Source organism: Tursiops truncatus, chromosome 14 (assembly GCF_011762595.2).
Source record: "Tursiops truncatus isolate mTurTru1 chromosome 14, mTurTru1.mat.Y, whole genome shotgun sequence".
In the NCBI taxonomy this organism is placed as follows: domain Eukaryota; kingdom Metazoa; phylum Chordata; class Mammalia; order Artiodactyla; family Delphinidae; genus Tursiops; species Tursiops truncatus.
The window spans coordinates 69,416,447-69,438,967 of record NC_047047.1 but is presented as its reverse complement, the minus strand read 5'-3'; the positions used below and the strand labels follow the sequence as shown (position 1 = coordinate 69,438,967).

At 49.9% G+C, this 22,521-nt stretch overlaps 1 protein-coding gene and 1 long non-coding RNA gene across 2 annotated transcripts in view; both read right to left on the bottom strand.

Moving 5' to 3' along the window:
* Positions 1 to 1,426: 1,426 nt before the first annotated feature.
* On the bottom strand, positions 1,427 to 10,050 carry LOC109551120 (uncharacterized). Its single transcript, XR_002177813.3, has 3 exons — positions 9,781 to 10,050; positions 7,886 to 8,007; positions 1,427 to 6,883 (listed from the first exon to the last, which is right to left on the bottom strand). It is a non-coding gene; the product is annotated as an uncharacterized lncRNA (long non-coding RNA).
* A 5,409-nt stretch (positions 10,051 to 15,459) lies between these two features.
* The window catches only part of DNMT3A (DNA methyltransferase 3 alpha), a 113,622-nt gene continuing 106,560 nt past the window's right edge, over positions 15,460 to 22,521 (bottom strand). The window contains exons 25-26 of the transcript XR_012325784.1: positions 22,404 to 22,492; positions 15,460 to 21,411 (exon numbers count right to left, since the gene is read on the bottom strand). The gene's annotated coding sequence lies outside the window, so the exon portion shown is untranslated. The remainder of the gene's footprint in view (positions 21,412 to 22,403; positions 22,493 to 22,521) is intronic.

Below are 22,521 nucleotides of genomic sequence, written 5' to 3'. Positions count from 1 at the left end.
GCTCACAGGCTCTGGAGCGCAGGCTCGGTAGTTGTGGTGCATGGGCTTAGTTGCTCCACGGCATGGGGGATCTTCTTGGGCCAGGGATCGAACCCGTGTCCCCTGCACTGGCAGGTGGATTCTTAACCACTGCGCCACCAGGGAAGTCCCTATGTTAAGTTTTAAAAACAAATGTGGAGGTCAAGTCCTGACCCACAGAATCCTTGAGCATAATATAATATAGTGATTCCTCTGAAGCTGCAAAATTTGGGGGATTTAGCAGTGATAAGAACAAAACAGTGGTGATACAAGAGAGTATTCAACCTTCATAGCTCATTGTTTCCAAATGCTGAATACTATTCCATTATAGAGATATTCCACAATTTGCTGAACCAACCAGCCACTGGTGGCCATATATGTTGCCAGTTTTTGCTGTTCATTTATTCAGTAAATATGTATTGAGGATCTATTAGTGCCGGGTGCTGGAAATGCTCTGGTAAACAAAGCAGGCTTTGTTCTAGAAGCTTATGTTTCAACGAGAGACATTTAAGAAAGTGAACAATCAAGTAAATGCATAATTACAAGTTGTGATAAGCACCATGGAGGAAAAAAACCTGCTAAGACTCTCTAATATGGTACACCATTCAAAAATGATCAGGGTTGGGGCTTCCCTGGTGGTGCAGTGGTTAAGAATCTGCCTGCCCATGCAGGGGTCACGGGTTCGAACCCTGGTCCAGGAAGATCCCACATGCCACGGAGCAACTAAGGCCGTGTGTCACAACTACTGAGCCTGCGCTCTAGAGCCCGCGAGCCACAACTACTGAGCCTGCGTGCTACAACTGCTGAGGCCCGCGCTCCTCGAGCCCGTGCTCCACAACAAGACAAGCCACCGCAATAAGCCCACGCACCACGACGAAGAGTGGCCCCCGCTTGCCACAACTAGAAAAAGCCCGTGTGCAGCAACGAAGACCCAATGCAGGCAAAAATAAAATAAATAAATAAAAATTTTTTAAATGATCAGAGTTATGATGATAATAATAATAAACATTGCAGGGGATGACATAGGCAATTAGAAGCTCTAAGAAAAGCAAAAAGGTGTTTAAGGAAGGAAATATAATGAGAGTGCAAATTTGTCTTTGCGCCAAACGATATTTCCATAGTCCGAATGATTTAACTAAATGTAAAACATCAATTTGGGGATAATGGAAAAGAGGTAGCAGGGTCAGAGGAAGCTGATAGAAGTTTAAAATGGATAAATCAAAACAAGGCAGCAGTGCCATGTTATTTAGAGAAACCGAGTTAACTACCTGGGAAACAATGGTGAGTGGTTACCCCTGAGTTAGTTAGAGAACTGGAGGAGCAGAAAGAGATGAGAAGCAGAACAGTTGTTTTTCCTTCCTTCATTTATTCATTCAACACGTATCTACTGAGCTACTTTGGTGCCAGGCCTTGTTCAAGGCACTAGGAATACAGAAATAAACAAAACAGCCAAAAATGCAGTTTATATTCTATTGAGAGAAAGGGAGACAATCAATCAAATCAGTAAAATCCAAAGTGGGATACAGAGTGCTAAGTGCCATGGGGGTGGTGTAGGGAGGGGTGAGGAAGCAGGAGAGAAGGGCGGGATGGGGAAGAAGGGTTACAACTTTAGAGAGATGGGCCGGAACTGAAAACATAGGCACACAAATACTTGTACACAAATGTTCACAGCAACATTATTCATAACAGCCAGAAAATGAAAGCGATCCAAATATCTATCCATTGATGAATGGGTAAACAAAATATGGTTTACATCTATGGTATACGATGAAACCCTCTTTTGGACGCAAAAAGGAATGAAGTACTGATACACGCTACAACATGGGTGAACCTCAAAAACATTATGCTGCGTGAAAGAATGTCAGACACAAAGGCTATCTATTGCATGGTTCCATTGACAGGAAATGTACAGGATAGGCAAATCCATGGAGACAGAAAATAGATTAGCGGCTGCCTAGGGCTGACGGGAGAGGGTAACGGAGAGTGACTGCTCGTGGAGGCGGGGCTCCTTTTGGGGTGATGAAAATGTTCTGGAATTATACAGTGGCGATGGCTGCACAACCTGGTGAATATACTGAAAACCACTGAAATACACACTTCAGAATGGCAAATTTTATGGTACATGAATTACATCTCAAAAATAAAAAATAAAAAGGCAGTTGGCTGAATGAGACTGGAGCCACTGAGATGTCTTAACCAAGGGAGAGTCAGCGTAGAGACGGCATTTAGAACCAAGGGAACGGAGAGTCACACCCAGAGAGCACACAGAGGGGGAGAGGCCTCAAAGGTCTAGTGCCTGCAGAAACAGCCACGTCGAGAGCTTGGGTGGCAGAGGGAAAGGCCAGAGAGGAGGCCCCCAGGAGAGTGCAGAGTCACAGCGTTTCCACAGGATAAACCCTGGAGGTGGAATTCTAGGTTTAAGGACATGGCACTTGTAATCTTGATAGATCCTGCAAATTCTCCCTCTCACCAACATTGCATGAAAGCGTCAGTCACAGATCAAATTTATTTCTGTTCTGGATTCGGAGTGAGAGAACCAGGGGGCCTGCCAAGTGGAAAGAGGACCAGAGCCGGCTCAGGGTCCTGGGAGAACACAGCGAGGCTGGGGCTGCTGGGTGCAACCTGGCTGAGCTGGCGAGTAGCCAGAGCCACGAGCGGAGCCCCAGGCGAGAGGCGATTCATACTGTGGGAGCAGAGAAGGGACTGTCTGAGAGCCTGGGAAAAGGAACAAAGCAGCAAGAGGTACACAGTGCAGGGCAAGAGTCCTCATTCCAGCATCCCAGGTGGCCACTAAGCTGCTGTGTGACCTTGGATGAGTCACCTCACCACCCTGGGCTTCAGATCGCTCTTCTGCCAAATTCGAGGTCTGGCCAGGCATTTCTGGCCAGGAGCCTTTCCCCTTCAGAATTCTGGTTCCTGATGGAGAATAGGAAAAAAATCTTCCTTTTTATCCCACCACAATTGGGGCAGTTTTTCCTTTGGAGGTTTTGTTCCTGTGGTGCTTTTTCCATTCTCTGTAGCAGGTCAGGAGGTCATGATTTCAAGCAAGCTCTGAGCTCTGATAAGAATAGCTTAGTTCGATTCAGCAAGCGTTTACTGAGGGTCCCAGGTGTAAGGCCACCATCAGCTCACCCAGATGACCAGTCTCCCTGCTGCCACCTTGCGCCTCTGCAGACTATTCTCAGTGCAGCAGCTCAGAGCAAAAGGCAAAGTCTACAGCAGCCCACAGGGTCTGTGGGATCTTGCACCTCTCCAGAACCTGCACCCCCCCACACACACACATACACATTCCCACCTGAGCACACTCCTGCCTCAGGGCCTTTGCACATTCTGTCCCTTCTGCTTTCTCCCAGATGGCCACTAGTTCTGCTCCTTCACTTTACTAAGGTCTCTGCTCAAAATTAACCTCATCAGAGATTTCCCTGACTTCTTTATAGAAACAGCATCACCAGCCCATCACTCTCAACCCCCTTATCCTGCCTGTTTTCCTTCACAGCCCTCATCGCCACCTTCACACTCTGTATTTATTTGTCTGTACCCCCATCACCACCACCACCAAACTGTAAGCTTCACGAGGGTAGGGTCTGCTGCTTCCCCAGTGCCTGGAGCAGTGTCTGTGCAGAAGAGGGACCTGGTGCATATTTGGGGAGAATGAATGAATCCTCCCACCAGCCCCAGCCACACGCACCAGTACCACTCTCTTTTTGAATGGACACACAAATAAATAAGACAGGTTGCTAAATTAAGCTCTAGACTTTTTTTTTTTTTGCCAAGCTTGGCATCTTTCCAGGCCTGAGTTTCCCTGTGTGAATCTGAAGGTTAGCAGGCCTGGGACAAGCTTTGTGAGTGTAGGAACCAAGTCCTCTTCACTGCTCATCCCAGAGACGGCACTCAGAAGGGGCTCAGCACTCAATAAATTAAAAGCTGGTTCAGAGAAGGTGCAGGGCCCAATGGGACAGGTTGTGTTCTTCACACAAAAGCTTTTGCCTCCAATCTGGGGAGCTGAGAGCTGGATGAGGGAGAAATAGGATTGAATCCTGTCACCAGGAAGGTCCCCAGGTGTGTAACTAAACCTCCACATGACTTAAGGGTTTTAGAAGAAACTTGGTTTGGTGGTTACGGCCCCCGACAGTAGGGCAACCCTGCCCTCTGGTGGCCACCTAGTGTGGTGCCATCTCGGAAAAGCTTTGCCCAAAAAATGTAAGAAAAATTTTTTTCATTCGACAAGTTGCCTAACTCCGTTATAGACAACGGGGAAGACATCAAACAAGAGAATAAAAAGTAATCACATCACCTTAATACCCTTGATGCTACTGGAACTTCCAATCTTATGCCAATTTTATGCCTAGTTCATTCATTCGATCAAGTATCTACGGAGTACCCACCATGTCCCAGGCACTGTTCCAGGCAATGGCTGTGAACAAAACAAGTAAAAAAAATCAGTCACTGTATTTGTGCTGCTCACACCCTGCCTGTAATCAGTCTGTATTTTTTATCCTGATATCTTCACTTCTATCATAACTTATGTTGCCACACACACTTCATAAAAATCTCTGCCAGCCCACTGAGTTAATGTCTTCAGCCATTTGTCCAGTATATGGGCACCTTCTTCTTGAAATTAGAATGAGGCAGATAAGTCTCCTTTTTTGCAAGAGTCAGGTGCTGCTGGCTGAACTGCTGCCACATGCCACCCGCGTGGGTTTCTTACTGTCTGCAAGTCCTCAGTCCTGGACGTCTGAGTGCTCCAGACCTGAAGTCAGGGCACACGACTTCTATCTAAATACCACCTGCCGGCATTATTCTAGGGGCTGGGGATGCAGCCATGAAAAAGGCAGGCAGGGGCTTCCCTGGTGGCGCAGTGGTTGAGAGTCCGCCTGCCGATGCAGGGGACACGGGTTCGTGCCCCGGTCCGGGTAGATCCCACATGTCGCGGAGCGGCTGGGCCCGTGAGCCATGGCCGCTGAGCCTGCGCGTCCGGAGCCAGTGCTCTGCAACGGGAGAGGCCACAACAGTGAGAGGCCCGCGTACCGCAAAAAAAAAAAAAAGAAAAAAGAAAAAAGAAAATACACTGGATGAAGAGTCCATTCATAAGTGTAACACAAAGAGCAAACTATTCAGAAAGTCACTTACCCAGATGTAGGTAATATGTTTCTAAAGAAAAGCTGTAAACTTCACTGAGGAGCAAAAACGAAGACTCGAATAAATGGAAAGACACATTTTGTCTTGAACAAAAAGACAGTATTGTGAAAATGTGAAGTTTCCTTAAATTTATCTATACATTTGCCACATACATATAATATAACCTTCTGAACTATAGGGCCAGTATATTACACTTCCCCAACTCCTAGTACCTTCCCTCCACACCACATACCACAGTGTGATTAAATTACTTTGTAATTACATATTTCAGGCTGCTTACCCACTACACTGATAAAATAACATTAAAATTCATCTGGAAAAAAAACGAGTGCAAATGGCCAATAAATTTCTAAAACAGAACCTCACTAGGTAAAAATATATACATGATAAAGCTGGAGTAAATAAAGCAATTTGGCACACATACAAGAATAGGCAGAAAGATCAATAGAACACAATACAGAGCCCAGAAGTAGACCCAACTATACATGGAAATTTAGAATATGATAAAGCCGGAACTACATGGGGGGAATGGATTACTCAGTAAATAGTATTGGGAACATGGCTAGCCATTTGGAAAACCATTAAATGTGGATCTAGACCTCTCTCCTTCACATCAAAATAAATTACAGATGGGTCAAAGATTTAAATGTAAAAATCAAACCATGAAAGCATGAGAAGAAAGCATGAATAGATTTCTTCTGCAGCAGCAGAGTAGAAAATCATGGTACTAATTCCATAAACTGAGAAGGAAAGGATTAATTAATTTGATTCTAAAAAGCATAAAACTCTTTCATGGCAAAAATAAAGTCAAAAGACCATTGGAAAACTGGGAGAAATATTTGCAACAATATGAGAGACAATGTGCCTATTTCCTTAACTACAAAGAATGCTTGGAACTCAAAAGCCAAAGATAAAGAACGCAGCAGAAAGAACAGGCAAGGCAACTCAGCAGAAAGAGAGATTCATGTGGATAACAGATATGCTGGAAGCTCAGCCTAACTCGTAATTTTAAAAATACAATTTAAAAGGAGTTGCCAATTTTTACCTATCCACGTGACAAAGATATGGGGGAGCGTTGATGAGGGTGAGGAGAAGTCGCACTCTGGAAATGGAAATCAGAAGGCCATTCTGAGAGGCAAAGGTATCAACATTTTAATTGCACGTCTCCATTAAGCCAGCAATTCCACTTCTAGGAACTGATGGCACCGCAGCGATTTTTATAAGAGCAAATCACTGGGAACAATAGGGCAGCAGTCCTCGGATTTGGCGGTAGGAAAAAGCTCTGGCGCACTTGCAAGTGAAAAATGCAAGGTGCGGGAGTCTGCATTGTTTGTTTTTTAAGGTTGCATACATACACACCTGTATACATACATAGGCAATTATGTACACACACATATAAAAAAGCATTTATATGCCTCGAAAAAAATTGGAAGTACACGGAAGGAACCGGTTGCCTCTGGAAAGTAGGTCTGGAGGTTGCAGATGAGGGAAAGAGGGATCTGGTTTGGACATTTCACCATATATCCTTTATTATTTGAATTTTTACCATAAGTGTGTATTAGCTTTTGTAATAGTACCAAATTGTTTCATTGCTGTTGTTGTTGTTGTTTTAAGATCACTCAGGCTGCCATGGAGTGAACTGACCAAAGTCACAAGTCATGGCTTGTGGAGAGACATCTGGCCATCCAGATATGACATGATGGTGGCTGGGATGGCGGCGGTGCAGCTGAAAAGAAATAAATGGATTCCAGATTTACTTAAAAGGCAATGCCGACCAGAAGGAAGGTGAGAAATGAACCCCTTTGCGCTCCCACAGCAACTCTCCTGTCTCACCTTTCTGCCCTACAGCCACTAGACTATCAGCTCTGGGAGGACAGAGCCTGGAGGAGCCCAGGAAGCCGGTGTGCCAGCACTGGCTCTAGGAGCTCAGAGCCTCCAAGTGGGAGACGCCCCATGGAGCTGGTGCAGGGAAAGGCACAGAGCACGGGGGAACCTCGGGGAAGATGGCAGGGTCTGAGCCGGCTCTGCCCATCGACCCCCATTACACATCCTCACAAGTATGAGCTTCGGCACCTGCTGAACAAGTATTTGCATGGGTACCATCTACCCTAGATTCAGAAGGGTGTGTAAGCAGAGGCCGTTCCTGACAGGTACACCACCTGCCTCCTCCGCCACTCACTCCCCACAGCCCGAACCCTGGTTCCTGCCCGGCGGGAAGCATGACTTTATTGGCTGGGTGGACTTGGTCCAGGAGGAAGGGTACTCAGCCTTCCCCACCACATCCCTGAGCCCCGGTCCCCACACTCCCTGCCCTCGGCACCTGCCGTTTAGAGGAAGTGATCCTCTGGCCTACCCTGCTGCCCTTCCAACTAGGCCTCCCTCTAACCTTCAACACCTGCAGGCCCCAAATCCACTGAGCAGGGAGTCGAAACTCTGCCCTACAACCACCGGGAAAATCAGGATGACTTCTCAGAGGAGGCAACATTTGAGCTGGGCTTTGAAGCATGAAGAGGAATGAGCTTCTGGCAGATAAAAAAGGACAAAAAAGTGTGCACGGGGTATTCAAGACCCAGCAGGCTGCTTGTAGGGTGGGACTGGGAGCTTGATGGGCTGAGTTAGAGGCAGCCAGATTGTTAAATGCTCTAGGGAGTTATAGTCACAATTGTAACCTCATACCTTGCTGGACCCCCCATGCCCTGGTGTGCTCCCTTCAGAGGGTGCTTCTCACCCAGGTATATGTGTGATCCATCTTCTCTACCAGACTCTGAGTTCCTCCAGAAAGGACTGTCATCTCTGTCCAGAGTACCTCGCACGCCCTAGGGCATAGATGCACAACAAATGTTTGATGACCTAAAAGGAAGGGATATTTGCAATTGTGGTGATCACACAACTATAAACATAGGTCAAGACTCAGTGGACTGTGTGCCTAAAACTGGTGAATGTTACTGTCTGTGAATTACACCGCAGTAAAGCTGACAGGAGAAAGTACAAGCGAACAGCAGAGTACCTGTGCTTTGCAGTTCACCGGGCACTTTCCCATCACTCATCTCGTGTAATCCCGGCCATAGCCCCATTTCACAGATGGAGAAACCGAGGTGTCTGTCTCTTGCCCAGATCCCACAGTCACCAACCTGGGCCCCACCCTCAGAGCTTAAGGCTCACAGGAGATGAGCCCGAGGGACATTTTCAGAGGCTGTGTTTGGGAAAATCCAATGTGTTCCCTCTGCAGTGCCACTTAGTCCTCTTCTAAAATCTGAGGGGGGGACTTCCCTGGTGGCGCAGTGGTTATGGGTCCACCTGCCAATGCAGGGGACGCGGGTTTGAGCCCTGGTCTGGGAGGATCCCACATGCCGTGGAGCAACTGGTCCTGTGAGCCACAACTGCTGCGCCTGTGCTCTGGAGCCCGCAAGCCACAACTACTGAAGCCTGCATGTCACAACTACTGAAGCCCACGCGCCTAGAGCCCATGCTCCACAACAAGAAAAGCCATCGCAGTGAGAAGCCCCTGCACCGCAGTGAAGAGTAGCCTCTGCTCGCTGCAGTTAGAGAAAGCCCACGCCAGCAACGAAGACCCAACGTAGCCAAAAATAAATTAATTAATTAAAAAATAATAATAAAATAAAATAAAATCTGAGGGGACAGAAACAGTGACCGCAGAGGCTAGTACTGGGTTCCTGCTGTGATTCCTGCTATCTTGCTTTCTGGCCCCTACAGAGAGCTTGGGCACATCAGTTCTGTCCAGTGGGGCTCCTCAGGCCGGCCACAGAGGCTCTGGGTGACACACACTCCTGCCTCCTGCCCACCCCAAGTCCACACAAAATATGTCACTTTCTCTGTGTGAGTTATTGGGGCTCTCAGTCAGATTCCCTCCAAAGAAAGGCGTTCTACTGCAAATAGGGTTGCCAGATTTAAATAAAAATACAAGACAGAATATTTGGGACATACATATACTACACAGGGCATACTAAACAGGATATACTGACACTGAAAAACTATCTGTTGCTTATCTGAAATTCAAATTTAACTGGGTATCCTGTATTTTATCTGGCCATCTTAACTGCCCCCTCAATCAAATTAAATTAAGAAAACTTTAAATTATATTAAGAATAAAATAAAACAAAACAAATAATAATAAAGTACAATATAAAAAAGAAAGTGAAATGATAAAATTATTTTTTTAATAACATAAAATATAATACAAATTTTTTTTTTTTTTTTTTTTTTTTTTTTTTTTTTGCGGTATGTGGGCCTCTCACTGTTGTGGCCTCTCCGGTTGCGGAGCACAGGCTCCAGACGCGCAGGCTCAACGGCCATGGCCCACGGGTCCAGCCGCTCCGCGGCATGCAGGACCCTCCCGGACCGGGGCACGAACCCGTGTCCCCTGCATCGGCAGGCGGACTCTCAACCACTGCGCCACCAGGGAGGCCCTACAAAAATTTTTAAGTAAATATAAAATAACAAATTTTTGAATAATAAAATAAATTAATAAAATAAGATAAAGATAAAATAATATAAAATAACACACCCCCAGCGGGCGAAGGTTGGCCCCTGGCGCCCCGCAGGCTGTCTAGCCGGTGGCCTTGGCGTCTCCCGGGCCGCCCGCCCCGCCCTTGAAGCGCTCACCTGCGGCCCACCCGCGGCGGTGGCTCACTCCGGAGGGTGACGCAGGGCCCGCAGAAAGCTCTGGAAGAGCCGCTGCCCAGGGCTTGCCCTGCTGCGCCTCCCAGGCGGCGATCGCCCCGGAGAAGTGGGGGCTTGTCACTCAGGACCCCCCCAACACGGCATCCGAAGGACGCGGCGGTTTTTCAACCGCTTTTTAACCTAATCCAGTGTGTTCTAGAAATGGCTTTCTGCCGCTCAGAAAGAAGCGCCCGAAGAGGGAGCAAATGCCGCTCCGTTTTCCGGAAAGTCGCAGGCTCCGCCTCGCCTCTGCTGCTTTGTCTCGCCGGGGAGAAGGTGGTGGGCGCCAGCTGGGTTGGCGAGGTCCTAGGACGCCCGCCAAGGCCCCGTGGGAGGTGACGCCGGTGACAGCTCTTCTCGCTGAACTTTGCTGCCCCTGCATTCTGCCACTCACATCCCAGGTGAAGTTGTGTAGGTAGAAGAAGGTGGAGGTGTCCTTGTTTTTTTCCTACGAATCTGAATGCCGAAAGGCACAGCAGAGAATTTTCACTCACTTGGGAGAAAGCCAATCTGTAGGTTGGAAAAGACAATAATAAAGGTATCATAACATTAAATTAATAAAACACAATACAGCCACGAAGCTCCAGCCTTCCTTATACCCGATGCTCCCACTCCCTGGGAACTTATGCTAATGAAATAGTTCAAAAGAATAAAAGTGCTATACGCATAGCAATGTTCGTTAAGGCATTATTGACGGTGCCTAAGAATTGGAAACAACTTAAGATCTAGTAAGAAGGATGGTTAAGAAAATGATTTTACACCCTCAAGATGACACAGCTAGTAGGTGATTATTGCCAGGGTTGTAGAAACACAGGAAATGTTTACAATATCATCTTAGTGTAAAATAGTGTAACATGAAATGCTACTCATGGATCTCAGCTCCTTAGAAGTACTTTGTTTTTAATTGATGTTTTATTTGGATAATTGTAGATTCGCGTGCAGTTGTAAGAAATAATACAAGGGCTTCCCTGGTGGCACAATGGTTGGGAGTCCGCCTGCCGATGCAGGGGACACGGGTTCGTGCCCCGGTCCAGGAAGATCCCACATGCCGCGGAGCGGCTGGGCCCGTGAGCCAAGGCCGCTGAGCCTGCGCGTCCAGAGCCTGTGCTCCGCAATGGGAGAGGCCACAGCAGTGAGAGGCCCACGTACTGCAAAAAAAAGAAAAAGAAAAAAGAAAGAATACAAAAAGCTACCACTTTTACAGTTTCCCCCATTGGTGACATCTTGCAAAACAAGGATATTGACAGTGATATAATCCACTGACCTCATGCAGATTTCCCCAATTTTATTATACTCCTGTCTGTCTGTGTGTGTGTGTGTGTGTGTGTGTGTGTGTATTCTGTACAATTTTAGCACATCGGAATGGTTTTTTTAAAGAACGTGTCCATGTGTAGAACTGTGTGAAGGTGGTGGGATGTGAGAGATTTTCTTTTCAATATTTCTCATTAATGTTGCTATGTTATCAATTAAGAGGAAGGCGTGGACAGCAAAGGCAGGTCGAGAGAGGCGGGGGCCTGGGCCAGGGCTGCAGGAGGCTGAGATGCCCGCCTGGCCGGGCCTGGCCTAGCTCTGTGATCTTGGGCAAATCAAGCAACATCCCTGGAGCTGCAGTTGTCAGCAGCCGAGTGGCGCACATTCCCCGGGCCCTCGCTCTCTAACAGGGCTGCTGTGAGGTTGTTTTTGCCAAACTCAGGCAATGTCATCCAGGGCCTGAGCACAGTCAGTTCGCCAGCCCGGCCAGAAGATGAGCCTGGGACGGGGTGGCAAGGGCAGCTCCCGCAGGCTTCTTACCACTCACAGCCCAGCTACTACCAAAAAGGGAGATCTCGCCACCCTCCATCTCTCCAGCAGGCAGACAACGTGCTGAAGGGCTTCCCAAATATTTACCGCTGAAGAGGCCCTGTCTGTAGAATTGGACTGTCAGGCTCAAGAGCAACTCCCGTGGGGCAGCTGGAGGAAGACACGCCTGATAGGAAAGGAGCTCATGAAACAGTGCCCACTGGCCTCCTCCGATGCTCCCGAGAAAGTCGCCTGACTTGGGCTTTCTCCCCAGGGGGGTCCCTAAGGCGTCCAGACGTGCCCTGTGTTGCTTTGTGCTGAAGGGGTCCCACACCCTCTCCACTGGGGAGAAGAACCGAAGGCGCGTTTCTGAAGGTGTTTCAAAAGGAGATGCTCTGTGTTTTAACTCCAGCTCCTTCAAATGCCTTTTCTGAGACAGCTCCAGACTCACAGCTCCTCAGACGTCCTGACTTTCATCACGGTTAGCCTTCCTGTCCCCTCAGCCCAGGACGCCCCACAGCCCTGGCATTCTCCTCCTGTGGATTCCCCCCCACCCCTGATCCTTTAAGGAGGGGACAGCAAATATTTTCTGTAAAGGATCAGATGGTAAGTGTTCCACACTTGGCATGTGGTCTCTGTCACCGCTAGCCACATTTATTTATGGACACTTGTTATGGGTTGAACTGTGTCCCCCAAAAGATAGGTTGAAGTCCTAACTCCCCAGTACCTGTGAGTATGACCTTATTTAGAGATAGGGTCTTTGCAGATATCATCAAGTTTAGATGAGGTCATTAGGGTGGGCCCTAATCCACTATGACTGGTGTCCTTATAAGAAGAGGGACTTTTTTGATACGGACATACCCACAGAGAGAACACCATTTGAAGACACAGAGAGAAGATGGCCATGTAAAGATGGAGTGATGCTATCACAAGCTAAGGGACACCTGGGGCTACCAGAAGCTCAAGAGGCAAGAAAGGATCCTCCCTAAGCTTCAGAGGGAGCCTGGCACTGCCAACACCTTGATTTTGGACTTCTAAGCCTCCAGAATCGTGGGACAGTAAGTTTCTGTTGTTGTAAGCCATGCAGTTTGTGGTACTTTCCTATGGCAGGCCTAAGAAACTCATAGAGAGCTGAAATTTGAATTTGACATAGTGTTCACATGTCACCAAATACTTCTTCTCCAGGTGTCATTAGTCAAGCTAGAACACAAGGCAGCCTCGGGATCTGGCCCAGACACAAGTAGGCAGGTAAGAGCCTGGGACGAGGGCTGTCTGGCCTTTCCCCCAAAGACCGTGCCTCTCCACTGAGCCCTCTCTCAGGGCTTCTGAGACAGCCGGCCACACCCCTTGCTAAAACAAATAAAGGCTTCAGCACCACACAGCCGTTCTCCATCCCAGCTTATTGGATTAGCAGCGACCCCCATCCAAGCCGGGCGATCAGATTCTGTCCCAGAAACCTGGTGTGGAGTGAGAGACTGGGTCAACCAGGCATGATGCCTGGACGGAAGATTAGGAAGGTTGGGACACCAGCCCTCTAGAGGGGCCACGGCAGAGGTAAGGGAAGGAAACAGACAAGGAGGGGCCACGGGCAGCATGCACATGGCCCCAGGGAAGGAATCCTGGAGGGGGCCGCTGTCTGGGTGTCCCTCCGTACTCTGCTTCCTGCAGCTGGGTGTCCTGAAATGCCTGACTGCTGATTCCAGGGCCCCCTCGATGTTAAGTAGCTTAGGGGGCTTGCAGCTCGCCAAACCGGCTGCCCTGAGGCAGGCTCACAGGGAAGGCGGGACGGGGCGGCCCAGAGCAGGTCCTCAGAGCGCCTGCCCCCGTCCAGGGAGGTCCCACCTGCCTTCTCGGGCTGGGATGCCTTACTTCTGCCCGAGGAAGGCATCTGGGGTGACTTCTGGGAAACAAAGATCCCCCAGAAAAGAGGGAGGGAGGTGGGATTCCAGCAATTTCACTGGTGGCAGCATAGGTCAAAGACTAATACCATAACGTTAGATCTCGTTGACTGAGAACGCATACACGTGCCCTCTTGAACACCTGGCGTACACGTCTTAATCCTCACAACAGCCCTGGGAAGGAGGCTATCAGTTGTTCCCACGTTACAGGTGAGGAAACGGAGTCTTTGAAGAGGTTGAGCTGATTGCCGCACAGCTGGTAAAGAGCTGGGATTCTGACTCTGGTCCGTCTGCCTTTTCTGCTTTGCTGCACTGAATCCTTACCATTATTAAGATCCACAGTTCTAGATTTGATTCCTCCAGCTTCTGTGGCCTTGGAAATGTGAGTCAGTCAGTTGCAGGATAGGGGTGTCAGTGTTTCTATTCTAGTTTTTCCAGAAGCTGAGCAGTCTCCCGGCGGTCTGAGGGCAACCAGCCATGGGTACCTTCTACTGACCTCTCTGGCCTTCCCGTCTGCCTGAGTAGACTGTGTGTTCCGTGATGTAGACCCTCTGCCCTCTCCATCCTGGAAACCATGTGTGATGGCATCTGGTGGCTCTTGTTTTGGGTTGATCGGCCCCTTTCAACTCCATGTCCTTCTGGTACCAGGGGGTCTACCTCCCCCACCCCACTACCCTTCAGCCATATCACTCTGACTTGGCCAATCAAGGTACCCAGCTTCCTTGGACACAGTGACTGTACCCAGTAATGAGATGGTACAGCATTAAGCAGGACCAATCAGAATTCTTCCCTGAGCTAGATGGCTGTCAGCTGAGAGCATGTAAATTTAGGGCTGTCAGTGGCCATCTTTCCCCCATCTGGAATCAGTCTGTTTACAGAGGGAAGCCAGACACAGCCAAACAAAAACAACTGATAGAAGTGGAGAGAGCTCGAGAGAGCTGGGAGAGAGAAAGCCAAAGAGAGAGACAGAGAGAGAGCAGAGGCACCAAGCCTTGACGCCGGGTCTCGAGGTCTGTTCAACGCTGTGAATAATCAACCCGCATCCTTCCTAACTGAAAGGGTCTGTTTCCTTTTTGTTAAGCACATGGTTCTGTAATATGTCACCATGACGAAGGCAGTATGATTCACCCCATGAGGTTCAAGGGGTGGAGAATGAGCTGATCAGAAAGTTTCTCTCGTGGTGACAGCCGGCCACATCTTCCTGTTGGAAATAAAGACAGCCCCTGGAGCTCTGCCCCACTGTTTGATCTGTCCACGCTCTCTGCCCTTTGAACTAGATGGTGTGTTCTACACAGCCAGACCTGGAGATCCAGAACACCTATCAGACCTTCCCAGTGTGGGCTCCAGCCATACAGAAACCTGGATAGCAGTTCTTGGGGCCCTGCCTCTCTCCTAAACCCCATGTCAGTCCATGCATTTCGCCTCCCAACCCTCCACCCTTCACACCTAGTCCAAGCTCTGCCAAGCCCCCTTCTGTCAGTCAGACAGGATTCTGTTTCTTTTTGTGACCTAGCCTACCCCATTGCCATCCCTTGCCCCCTCAGGTGGGCCTCCCTCCCTGCCTGGGCCATCCCCAAGTTCCTGGACGTTCTCACTTCAAAGTCCTCTGGTCAGTGTTGCCTCCTTCCCTAGGCTCATACACAGGCCTGGCACCTCGTCTGCCCGGGGTTCACAGGGCCTGAGAGGCCCTTCCAGAAATGCGGATGAGAGAGGCCTGGCTGAGTCCAGGGAGAGCTGCTCTCGGGCTGCCCACCCCGAGTGACTGCTTCAGGCGGCACCGTGGCCTGGACGGGGGCCCAGCGTGCACAGCCCAGTTCCACAGAGTGGGCAAGACCTCCTGAAGGTGGAGAACGCCAGCTGCCGGCCACCTGCACGGAAAGCCTTTCTTCACGAAGGGCACACACGTCACGGTCCATTTTTATTTAAAAGACAAATATATATACATATATATATATATATACACACACACACATACATTTAGAATTTGAGGGTTGTTTAGAGTTTATGTACATAGGTTTATACATATACACACATTTACATATGTATATACAATAGAATATATACTATATATAAATAAAAATCTAGAAGTAAATATACTAAAATGTCAATAATGGTGGGAGTCTTAAAAATAAAAACTTTATTGAGGTATAATTTACATACAATAAACTGCACTGTATTTAAGAGTACAGCTAAATGAGTTTTGACAAAAATATACACCCATGTAACTACCACATGATATTTTTATTTTCTCCTTTGTGCCTTTCTTTAATTTCTAATGTTTTTAATTCAGTGGACAAGTATGACTTGAGTAATTGGATAAAAACATGTACTGTGAGAGAGGGAGAGAGAGAGATGGAGAGAGATAGGTCCCAGGTCTCTGGCCTTGCGCTCTAGGGGAAGCCAGCCCTTGGGTGGGGCAGGTTGACTGGGGGTCTCAATAACCATCGCTCCCGAGGGCTCTCCACAGCCACTGTCTGAGGACCTGGTTAAAGCAGAACATTAACCCATTTTTTGGATGAATAAACCACAGCTCGGGTCAGCGACTCTGTCCCCCACTATGTGGAGAGCCAGAGCCAATAAGGGATGGTCTTGGACCCCGAGTCCCACCCTCTTTCCATAGGCCTTACTCAGCTAGGTGTGTGGAGCCTGACTGACTGGACTTTCTCCAGGTGCGTTCAGGGGTCCCTGGCTCCCCAGAGCTGCAGGGAATGAGGCCATCGGCCTGTCTAGAGACAGCAGCCTCAGAGCCCGGCCCTGAAGGACAACGACCCCCTCTCTTTAGTCACCAATTTGATTCAGGTGGGGGATGGTGAAAGCTGGCCCACATCAGGAGACCTGCTCCTCTGGGAACCCACTGACACCTCATCCACACTCAGAACAGGTGAGCACCTGCCAGGAGGACCCACCTCCTGCCCCAGTCCCCAGCACGGTCAGAACTCTGCTCCACGGCAGCTAGGACAGGGAGAGCAGCACCCCCTAACCCCCGCACCCCAACACACACGTCCTCTCCGCTTCTGGGGAGCGATCCCACCACAGCTGATTCCCCTCAGGCTGCACACCCAGGAGTCATCAAGGCCCCCTCCTCTGACTCAGTTAACCTAGAAACCCAAGCGCTGAGGACTAACATGGGGGAAAGTGCACCGCAACCTGAGGCTTCCCTGGGAGGAGGCTGCGGACCAGGGCAACCTGTGCACATCCCAAACTGTCCATTCCGGGACACTACCCCTTCCCCCAACACACACACACACACACACACACACACACACACGCACACACACACGATTGGTATAGACAGCATTTACTGTGCTCCTGTATAGGCCAGCCCAGCCCTGTGCTGAGCATTTACACAACAGTTATCACCTGTAATTTTCACAATAACCCCGTGATTGCCCCTATTTTCCTAAGTGGCCGAGGCTCAGAGCATGAAATAACCTTCCTAGGGCCAGGGTTGCAACCCAGATCCTCTAGGGGCCCTAACCACTACGCTCCTGTCACCGGCCACCACCGGAGACCCCGTCCCCATCACCACACGCGGCGGCATCCAAGAGTGCTTCCTCGGACAACTGCGTGGAGACAGCCCCAAGCCCCCCCAGGAAAGGTGAGCCCCTAACGCCTCTGCCCTTTCTCCAGCTGCTGCTCCACCTGTCACACAAGCTCAGAGGGCCGGCCCTCGCGCACCCTCACTCACTGCAGATGGGAGCGCGCGGTCTTTCTGGGGCCAGTTTACTAACATAGGACGTGAGCCCTTTCAGCTGAAATTACACTTCAAACTGTTTAATGCTAGAGGGACTTCCCTGGCGGTCCAGTGGTTAAGATTCCACGCTCCCAATGCAGGGGGCGCAGGTTCCATCCCTGGTCAGGGAACTCAGATTCCACATGCGGGGGACTGGGGGTGGGCAAAAAAAACACAAAAACGTTTATGCTAGAAAATGGCCAGCTATGGGCACAAGGCTGAACATGATCCCACTAGACTGCGTGCCCCTTGCAGACAGGAATTTGTCTCGGTCATAGGGGGACCTGGGGCATCCCAGCAGGTGAAGACGCCCACCTCCGCTACCTCCCCCACCTTCCCGCACCCCCGGGCGCAAGCCCCACCCAGGTAGGGAGGGCCCTCTCTGCTCTCAAGGAAGCCAGAGCTAGGAAAGTAGGGCGGCCGGCAGGCATGGAAGGCGGTGCGCGCATGCGTGCGAGGCAGAGGCCCACCCCCCTCCCGGAAGTACCCAGGCTGTGCGGAGCGGCGTCCGGGGCCTGCTGGAGGAAAAGCTGCCAGGTTTGTCCGGATCGTCAGGCAACACCGGGGAACCCCCCCCCGCACCCCGACCCAGCCAAGCTGCAGATACCCGAGCGCACCGCACCCCTCCCATCACGCTCTGCTGCTTTTCTGGTAACTATGCTGTGTTTTTTGTTTGACAAAAATATATGTAAAAGTTTGCTGATTAGTGAGGGAACACGATAGAATGCTCACTCCAACACAGTTTGATAAAATTAGCACCCTCCAAATAAAAGACAAGAAAACAATCTAAATGCCCAAACAGAGGATGGATTAAATAAATTATGGTATATCTAGCAGGTAGAATAGTATGCAGCCTTTAAAAATGATATTTTCAAATAATATTTAGTGATGTGGGGAAATGTTCACAATAAAATGTTGACAGAAAAATAATATCTGGCACACAGTAAGCTCTCAAAAAATGTTAGTAATTATTACAAAATGGTATGTTAATGAATAATACAATTTTAAATTAGTAAACTGTGTATGTATCTAGTGCAAAAGAAAAATAGTGAAACAAATTCCAACAGCAATTATCTCTGGGATATAAGATGATGAATAATTTTTTTGCTTTTTCCCTTTTTTGGTTATTTAAAAATTTGGTGCAATTAGTATAATTTTAGGCTGCAGGAGAAAAAGGGTCACGTTAGATTAATTAAAAAAAAAAAACCCATGGTCCACTCTCTAGGGCAGGAGTCCCCCAACCCCCTGGGATCTAATGCCTGATGATCTGAGGTGGAGCTGATGTAATAATAATAGAAATAAAGTGCACAATAAATGTAATGCGCTTGAGTCATACTGAAACCATCCCCCCTCCCCGGTCCTTGGAAAAATTGTCTTCCACGAAAACAGTCCCTGGTGCCAAAAATGCTGGGGACCGCTGCAGTAGAGGACAAAACAGAGTCTGTTTCTGCCCTCCTGGATTTCCATTTTAGTGAGGGAGTCACAATAAATGAGTAAATAAAACGATTACCAATTGTGGTAAGAACCACAATGGAAATAAGGGGCTGAAACAGAAAATTAGGGAGGAGGGCATCCAAATCTGAGCCTGGGCAGCCTCTCTTGGGGAGGAGGTACCAGTGGGAGTGTCTGCACACAGCTGGAACTATAAAATAGGAGATCTCTCCCTGAGGTACCCCTATGCCCTGGCTTCCAGCTCCTGCATGCCCCTGACTCCAAAGAGGCAGTCCCCTGGGGCGGTGGGTGGAGAAGGAGCCAGGACTAAGCAGGGAAGGGTGAGGGGCTGCACACCCAGACCCTTGAGGAGGGAGTGGGGAGCTGCCACAGAGACCCTAGGGGACCAGCCCAAGACATGTGAGAGGCAAAGCGGGGGCAGGTAACTCAGGCTGCAACCTGCAGCCTTGAGTGTGCAGACAGTTTTTGAAATTCGGACGTTGCCACTATGCGCCCTGTGACCATGACAGAGTATGTATCCCGTCTGTAAAATGGGATAATAGTACCTGGCACAGAGGGTTGTGGAGATGTTAGTACAGAATGATTTCCGGTACATACTGAGCACTCAACACATGTTAGTGATAACAGCGATTATAATAACTACAGAACGTTTACGTACCAGACCTGGTCTGGGCCGCGGGGATCCTGCTGAAACAGGGAAAAGTCCCTGCTCTTGCGGAACTTTCCTTTTAGCAGGGAAGATAAACAATAAACAGGTAAGCCAAAATAATGAGTCAGAATTTCAGAGGGTGATAGCTACAAAGATAAGGAATAAAATAGGAAGGAGTAGAAACAAGATATCCTGAGACAGAGAGTAGTCAGGGAGTGTTTCTCTGCCCTGAGACCCGAATGAGGGGAAACAGAGGAGGGAGACGAACAAGCTTTCCAGGCAGAGGGTGCAGCTTGCGCAAAGGCCCTGTGACAGGAAAGAGCTTGGCGCGCTCACGGGAAAGCAAGCCAGTGTGACTGGGGTGCTGTCTGAGGCTGGTGGGGCTTTGGAGACCAGGGTGAGAAGGTTTATTCTAGCTGCAATGGCACACAGCTGATGGGAGTTTTTGAGGATTTGATTTTTTCATGAGATTATTCTGTGTATTAAATGGACCGGAAGGGACAGGAAGAGAAGCAAAGAGACCTGTTGTGGTTTGATGGGGCCAGAGACCAGTGAGGAGACAGGTGATGGGGACCTGGGCTAAAGCGGCAGAAGCAGGGTAGTGAAAGATGGCTGCACGGAGGATATATTTAGAGGTGAGGACTGTCAGAGCAAGCCGGCGAACCAGATACGGGAAGTGACAGAAAGGGGGGAATCGAGGATGAGCCCCAGGGTTTTGATGCCAATTAAGCGCCGGTTACTAAGATGTAGAAGCCTAGGAGCCAGTTGGGAGGAGACCAAGAATTCAGGTTTTCAGGTCACAATTCAGATTTTCAGGTCACATTTAAGGTGCCTATTTAACCTCCAAGAGGGGGGGCGCCTATCACAGCTGGATATATGAACCCGGGTCTCTGAGGGAAGTCAGGGTTGGGGCGGGTGTGGGAGTCCTAGACCCTCCCACATGCAGAGAACAGGAGGAGGAAGGGACCCGGGGGCATAAGAAGATGCGGGGTGTGATGTCAGGAGCCCAGGTAGAAGGTTTCAGGGAGGAGGGGAGTCGTCGGTCCAGCTCCTGAGAGGTCGTGGGGATGGGGGTGAAGGCCCTGCCGGGGCGGTTGGAGGGGAACCAGAAGTGAGTAAGCAGAGCCGGCAAGGGCTGGGAGTGCTTTCAAGTTTTGCTGTAAAGTGGAGCAGAGAAACAGGGCATCTGGATGGGGGTCAAGGGACGGTATGCGTGTGTGAGATGATGGGCGGCATTAAGGAGATGCCTGGGGAGAAACGGAGAAGACAGAGGGAGCTGTGGCCCGAGCAGGAGGGCAGAGTGGGACTCAGGGCCGGGTGGAGGGAGGCGGCGCAGCACAGCAGGTCAGCTCCCTCTCGAGACAGGCAAGAGGGGTGGGCTGGGGGAGCGAGGACGGGAGATAACAGAAGTCCTCACACTGGGCCAGGCAGGACCTCAGTGATGGATTAAGGCTCACGTAGCTGTTACATGAGCCAAGTCAGGGCCAGGCAAGGGATGGACGCCTTGTGAGAGATCGGGGTATATTTCTCTATGCTGGTACCTTTCCTTCCTCCGACGGAGTGGAGGCCTTGCAATTCCATCAGAGGCGAAGCTTCTCAAAGGCCCCGGGTTCCCTCCCTCCAGCCAAGTGCACTGACCTTGGCTAAAGCCCTGGGCTCAGGGGGGCTGCGTGGTGGCGCGTCCCACGGGCAGGGCCCCTCCCCACCCAGCGCCCGTGCTGTACCCACGCTGGGGTTGGGGGTAGGGCACCCGAGGCCACATGCTTGACCACAAGACAAAACCCAGGTTTCCAAAGAGAAGACCCAGGCTCAGGATGGGTAGCTGACCTGCCCGAGGCCACACAGGATCCAGATCCGTGGGTTCTGAATGGTGGTCTTTCTTCTGAGACAGTTCAGGGCACTGGGGGCTTCGGGGTCGAGAAGGGGTGAGGGGTTGGCAGTGTCGCTCTCTGAGGTTTGAATCCATCTCTGGAAACTGCTGTGAGCTGTCCACCTCTCAGAGGCCTTCGCCCCCAAGCCCCCAGGCACTTCCAACCCAGCCGCACCCCCTCCTAGGATCCTAGCTGAGGGGAGGAAAAGGTACACTGAGGTGAGTGGGCCATGGCCTTTTAAGAAGGTGTGTTGAAACTTAAGAGAAAGGGAGCTTTGGGCTGATGCCAGGAGACTGTCCAAGGGGAGCCCCCGTGCCCCTTGCACGTGACTTCCCCGCGTCCCCATCTCCAACATACAGTTTCTTCCCCTCACTGCAGCCCCTCCTCCAACACCCACATCCCCCAGGAATTACACCCAGTGCCCATGCCTGCGCCTCTGGCCCTCTACTTATGGCTTTGGCTCCCCCAACCAGCCAGCGCCCCCAGGCAGCCTCTTCTCTCCCTCCTTCCTCTATTCCACCCCAGATCCACTGAGTCAAACATGGTGAGCCCAGGGAAGGTTCTCTTGAACCAGCCAGCCCGGGCCTGGTGGTGTGTGGCATCTCCTCCCCGCCTGGGGCCGACCCACCTGGGCAGTCAACCCTGTCACTCCCCATCTATCTTGACTCCTGCCCAGCCCTGACCCTTCCCTGTCTTTCCCAACCCCTCTACCATCAAGTGACACCTCATTTAAACCCAGGAACTTCACAGGATGGTTTTTATTAATGAAATGGCCCTAGCAGCTCCCTCCCATAAGCTCTAGCCAGACCTCCCACCCTCAGCTCTGACGACGCTGGGGTGCTCAGCCTTGGCTCTCAGAGCCAAAGGACACCAAAGATACCCTCCCATTTCTCCTTAGACTTGGAGCTAGAGTCTCAGGGATTCAGTCCGAATTCCACCCCCCACCATGCTTCCTCCAGGCCGGCACTCCAGGTGAGCTAATTTTCAAAACTTAAGTGACCAAATAGTGTTGCTTCCACCTCTGGCTTCTCGCTACAGATTTTTAGCTTCTCACACACACAAAGTGTCTTGAGTCTCTACTTTCCCACTGAGATTAACACATTTCTGAATTGGTCAAACTAAAGACTACATTTGTTTCTTTCTGAACTGAGAATCTCAGAGCTGAAGATACACTGTTGGCTGACCTTTGGGAGGAGATCAGGCGAACATGTCAGGAGCCAACCAAAATGTTCATCTACTTTGCCCCAGTAAGTCTCATTTCTGGTAATGTTATCTTAAAGAAAAAAATACAAAATATAGGGG